The sequence below is a fragment of the Hevea brasiliensis genome, chromosome 7 (genome assembly GCF_030052815.1).
Source record: "Hevea brasiliensis isolate MT/VB/25A 57/8 chromosome 7, ASM3005281v1, whole genome shotgun sequence".
Classification (NCBI taxonomy): Eukaryota; Viridiplantae; Streptophyta; class Magnoliopsida; order Malpighiales; family Euphorbiaceae; genus Hevea; species Hevea brasiliensis.
The window spans coordinates 19,743,568-19,750,006 of NC_079499.1; the positions used below are offsets into that span (position 1 = coordinate 19,743,568).

General features: G+C 34.5%; 1 non-coding gene across 1 annotated transcript; it reads right to left on the reverse strand.

Moving 5' to 3' along the window:
* Positions 1–6,022: 6,022 nt before the first annotated feature.
* LOC131181902 (small nucleolar RNA R71) lies at positions 6,023–6,130 on the reverse strand. The gene has a single exon (XR_009150376.1). It is a non-coding gene; the product is annotated as a small nucleolar RNA R71 (small nucleolar RNA).
* Between the last annotated feature and the right edge of the window lie 309 nt (positions 6,131–6,439).

The window sequence follows — 6,439 nt, forward strand, 5'->3', positions numbered from 1 at the left end:
GGAGATATGAGCTTTGAAAGTTGGCTACACTGCAAATCATGATCTGCTGACACCCTAACTTTGGATAGTCATAATTTACTCAATTTAACAACTTTTTTTATGATTGTTAAAGCTAAAATTATCAGACTTTCATGAAGATTACAAATATGATTTTTATATAATTTTTACAGAAACATAAGTACATGAAAATTAATTGAAAATGAAGTGACATAAATAAGAATATGTATAAAGTTGTTATTACCCTCAAATTTATCACATATACATGAATGTTATGAACATATAAGACCATCTAAAGGCACAAAAACATGAAAGAATAGATATATGGCATATTCTTTGAATATGTATAATTTAGAACTGATACACTTGTATTATATAGATATTTTTAAGCACATTTGTACAGCATTTCATAGCATTTAGATAGGTAATTTCATGCATAATCATCAAATTCATTAACTTTTGTAAATTTCATTACTCTGCACTAAATTTTACGTTTTCTTCATATTTTCAGGTGTTTTGAGGGAGTTCCAAAGCATAAGAGTAAAGAAGAAAGCTTGGAAAAACTCAAGAAGAAGAGCATTATTGCTGATACTGTCACACCTTACCCTCTGTAAGGCATGACATGATCCCGTAAAATACCTAATGAACTACCGAACTCCACCTATCGATAACTCATTAAGTATCCTACAAGGGATTTTAAAACCATTTTCTTACATTTTGAAAGTGGTAAGCATTTTGGTAGGAATTAAAATCATTTATTCAAAGTTTTAAAACTACTTAAAATTTTTGTCCCATTTTATTTTTCCGCAAATTTTATAAAAATTTTGGCAGAGTGTCGTCAGTATTTTGAGAAAACAGTTCTTCAAATACCTGAGAAAAACACTTCCAATTAATTTTTCCACATCTCCCAACCTCCAAATAATCTCAATTCAACTCAAAATTCTCAGATCAAACCATTTCAAAACAATTCCATCAACATTGCATTCAACAAAGCTGATTTACATTCACAAGTTTAATTTACAGATATAAGATCCAAAAATAATATTATTACAATTTATTATACAACTACTCAACTTTAAATTGATACATAAAATATTACAATATTTACATCAATTAACTATAAGGGTATAAATAAATACCTGAACAAAAGATCAACGGAAGCTTTTCCAGTTCAGCAGCTCACTCTGCTGCTTTTTCCTTGCTCCTATCTGTGATAGCAAAATAAGCTATCGCTGAGTATAAAAATACTCAGTGATGCACAATAAAAATTTGAAATGTAGTACATAAAACATTCATTGACAAATCACAATTTAAATATTTCACAAGTACATTTCACAATTTATCAAAACTTATTATAGCACAATTTTGGTCAAACGATTTAATAAACATAGTGTTGCCAATTCATACACAACTTAAGCCATGACACAAAATTTTCGATCAATGTCGTGTTGTACACCACGACAAAGCGATCTACAACCCCACTAATCAAAATCAATGAGGGAGGTGGCTAGCTAGCTAATGAGTAATCATCCGATCTATAACCTCAACTGGTAAACTAGAGAGGGAGGAAAAATAATCGATCTCACCCCATAAATAGAGGAGGAATAATAAGGCACTGTCATGCTAAGTGTGAATCAAAAATCAATTTCAAACATTTTATTCAAATAATTCATGAGAAATCCAATAAATTTCCAAAGTCATAGTTTCATTCACAAAGTGGCAACACAATTCATGAGTAACACCAAATTTTCATAAATCATACTAAATCAATTTTTCAATGACAAAATGCTCAAATAAGGTTTATTGTGCACAAACCTGACGTGAGTCGCCTCTAGGCCTTGACTCAGTCTCTCAGACCTTCCGGGTCTTTTTCAGCTGAAACACAAAATTTATAGTGTCTCAGTATCTTTGCTTCATAATAATTCCAATAATTAATTCCAATATGTTTAAACTTACATTCTTGCAAATTTTCATGTTGAGGTTACTATTCAAGTCAAAATATTGACTTTTTTATACTTAAAAGGTATGGGAACTCCAACTATCCTCACATACCACATTTTGGTCACCAATTTTGTTGGTTTTAGTTGTTTTCTCAAAACTTAGGTCTTTTAAGCAAAATTGTAAATTTTCAGTTTTGGTGTCTTAGGTTTCACAGTTCCATTAGTCATGTTGCTGTTAGAATTTGGCTAAGTTTTCTCCATAGAAATTGTTCTTTATTGTCTTAACTTTATTCTCCTTTTTGAATCACTCTATTTGGAGTTTTTTAACTCAAGTTATAGCCATTTGAATCATAGCTGCCGGATTGGACTTACCCAGATTTCTGGGCACCAAACTGGTTCTGGCAGTTTTAGGTCACCAACTTTGGGTGGCCAAATGACTTGGTTAAGGGCATAATTTGGGTTTGTGTTCTTCATAAAAGTTTTAGGTCTATATCTCAGCTTTCTACTGGTAAAATTTCAGGTCATTTAGACCTAGCTAGCCCAAGTTATGGCCAAATGAACAAACACTGTTCATTTGGTCATTTTTGTACAGGTCAGATTGCCTAAGTCCGGATTTGGTCAATTTGTTCACTAGGTTTTGGTCATTTTTTGGGCATGATTCCTGAATGAAAATTGTGTCATTTTGTGTCTAGTTTCATTCCCAATTAGCCTCACACCAATTGGGTTTGTAAATTTTTAGTTTTGATCCCTGAAAGGGACCTTGGTCATGCTGCCTGCATACTGCCCATAACCAGTCTGAATTTCCATTTGGTTCTAACACTTCCAACATACAACAATTGGTTAAAAATGACCATTTTTCACTTCAAACAAGGTCAAACACACCATTTGACCACTTCTCCAATTTTTGTCTTCCAAACCCTAAGTGCCAAACCCTAATTCCCAATTTGTTACATTCAACTACTACAATGCATACCAACATCACTTCCATACTCATACCAACTTACCTACAATTTGAATTCAATCAAATTCATGCATACACACATCAAAACCCTAGCTGGCCGAAATTAAGGTTTGGTCCCTCACAATTGTTTTTATTTCATTTCTTTAATTTCTAAGTTACTTTAAGTAACTAAGCATGCATTTAACTAGAAATTAAAAGTTTAGCTTACTAACCTCACTTTGAATTTTCACCTCTTCAAGACTTCTTCCTTTCTTCTTCTTTTTGTTGTCAAGTTCTCTATCAAAGCTTGAATTCAAGATTTAATAATGGAAGTTTAAATTTCTATGGTGGGATTTAAGGTTTGATCAAGCTCAAAATGAGCTTCCATGGAGTTTGTGAGGGAGAGGGAGCGAGAGACGGCAAAGTGGAAAAGATGAAGACTTTGGCAAAAAAAAATTTTTCTTTTATAAATTAATCCCTTATGGAAGACCACAATTATTCAATTTTATTTATTTTTTTAATTTGGGTTTATTACATCATGCATGATGTCATGCATGATGTCACCAATTTTCACTTTTCCTTTTTCTTTTTTTTTTCTATTTATTTTTCCATTACTTCTTTAATTTAATTCCTGATTCCCAAATTTTGTTTTCTCCGATTTTATTTGACAGTTAAGTCAGGAATCAGCTCTCGGGGTCAATTGACCAGATTGCCCCTCGCTGGTTCGATTCGGTTTGTAAATAATTCAATATTTCTTCCGGATCCCTGACCTAATTATTTGACCGGCTTAACAGTTCTTTTTTGTGATTTTCTCTTTTCCACTGTGTTCGCAATAGTCCTAAGGATCGCAGCGTCACATTTTACAGTTCGAAATTTGAGTTTAAATCGACCTCGCAGTCCTTCCTGAGAAGGTCACCCATCGCTGTGACTCTCGGCTCGTTTAACTTCTTATGTTCTGTTTTTCTTATTTATACTTAACTAATTGGCAATTACTAATTATTTGTGTTCAGGGCTTAGCTAGTTGTCTTAAATGTGGTTCTAATCCTCTTAATTGTCCGGATCGACACTGGTCACTGGAATAGTGAAATATACCAGGCTATACAAACAGGGGTGTTACAGATACACTTTACACGGGTCGTGTAAACATACCATAGACCCGTGTAACTTACTTCCAGGAGAAAACCAATGAAGTCAAAGAGGAGACACAGTACACGGGCCATGTAATACGACCTGTGTAACCTGCAAAGACCCGTGTAAGATTCTACCTAGCAAAGCTTGAAGAATTTCTAGAAAAACAACAGAACATGGGCCGTGTAATGGGACTCGTGTAACTAGCTAAGGCCCGTGTAACCTTATGCCCAAATACGAGATGCAACCTTCAAGTTCTAGTAAGTTACAAGGCCTTAGGCCGGATAGTGACACATGAGCCATGTATCAGTTAACAATTAGTTTCCTATTTTGATTCCAGCTCCAGTTTTTACACTCAGAACAAACTTTTGATGCCTTTGGGACTCTAAAAACTTAACCTTAGGACATTGAATATAAATAGAAGTAGGAGAAAATAAAGAAGAGATCCCCATCTTCATACACACATCCTCATATACATATATCTTCATCATTCTCTCTAAGCCGTCTGGAAGAACAGTGCATTAGCATCAAGGGGGAGTCCTCAGCCAAAATGAGTTCAAAGCTGTAAAGAATTCTCTTCGGTTCTTTTGTTCTATTTCTTTAAGCTGCTTTTTATGTTCTTTTATTTTACTTTTGTTATGTTTGTTAAACTCAGCATGAGTGAGTAGTTTCTTTATTCTGGAATTAGGAGAGTAACACTTATAATCATTATTATGGATAAATATTGAGTTTTATCTATTGGATTTGAGTTTTGCTCTTTGATTTAATATTCTGTGTTCTCAATGCATGCTATGTGCTGGTACCCATGTAGACATGATATAAGATGCTAATTGAAGAACTGAAAGGTGAAGGTTAGTATTAGAAAATTGGAGTATTAAACTTAGGAAATCTGACCTAGAGATAGAATGAAATCCTTCGTGGAATTCCATAATTAATCATAGATCTTGAAGGGTCTTTATTAGGACTAATTACCAACGAAAGTAGGGTTTAGCTCTAATTGAAATACACCTTATGTGCCTTGAGAGAGGACCTAGGATATCTTAGGCTTAATTTCCATCAAAGCAACGATCCTCAATCCAATGAATAGATAAGATTGAATCCATAGTAAGGTTAAAGTGTGAAATCTTAATTCTGGAATTGTTTTAACAGATTGTTTCATTTTAAGTTCATTGTTCTCTTAGTTTTTAGCACTCAAAATAAATTAGATTCACTCTTTCATTATATTCGGTAGCCTAGATAGTCATAATTGCTGTGTAATTTAGTACTTGCTAATCAAATTCCTCACAGGACGATATTCTACTCACTACTTTATTACTTGTTAGCGATCCGTGCATTTGCAGGATTGTAAAACCAGCAAACAAGTTTTTGGCACAATTGCTGGGGAATTATTTCTAGTAATATTAGGGGATAAGAAATTTAGCTGATTTAGGCATTTACTATCACTATTTAAATTTATTTAATTTGTTTTTATTCTTTTATTTTCCCTCAGGTATTTGGTTTGGTGCATTACCAGAACAAAACCAGAGGAAGAAGTGTTGGACTTGGATCTCGAGATAGATAAGACTCTAAGAACCATCAGGAGAGAAAGGAGATGCCAAGAATAAGATCATGGAATTTTAGAAACTCCAGTCATGGCCAACAACAATAACAGGCCAAGACCCTTGAGGGACTATAGAGCTCCATCTATCCAAGGATTCTAACCCAGCATTACAAAACCCACAATGGAGGCTAATAATTTTGAACTAAAACAAGCATGGCTCCAGATGATTCAACAGACTTAGTTTGGAGGTTCACCTACAGAAGATCCACACTACCAACTCCAGTGCTTTTTTGCCCTATGTGATACATTCAAGATAAATGGAGTCTCTAATCAAGCTAGAAGGCTCAGAGCATTCCCATTCTCCCTTCGAGATAAAGCAAGAAAGTGGTTACTCTCTCAACCAGCTGGAACATTCACCACTTGGGAAGACTTCTCGCAAGCTTTTCTAGCAAAGTATTTCCAATCTACGAATACTGCAAAATTAAAGGTTGAACTCAACACCTTTAGGCAAAAGGAAGGTTAATCACTCTATGATGCATGGGAGAGATATAAAGACTTACAGAGGAAATGTCCACACCATGGCATAAAAGATTGGCTCCTAGTTCAAAATTTCTATAATGGGTTATTGCCCTCTCTAAAGAGCATAATAAATTCAACTACGGAAGGAGACCTGATGGAGAAAACGGTAGGAGAAGCCCCTGAACTTCTGGAGAATGTTGCTTATCATAACTATAAGTGGTCGAATGAAAGGGGAGATACAAGAAGAATAGCAGGGATCCTAGAATTGGATGCCCTAAGCATGATAAATACTTAGTTTGACCAGCTCACCAAAAGGCTTGACAGAATGCAAGCCAATGCTATAGGGATGAGCAACCAAAACAGCGACAGCTGTGG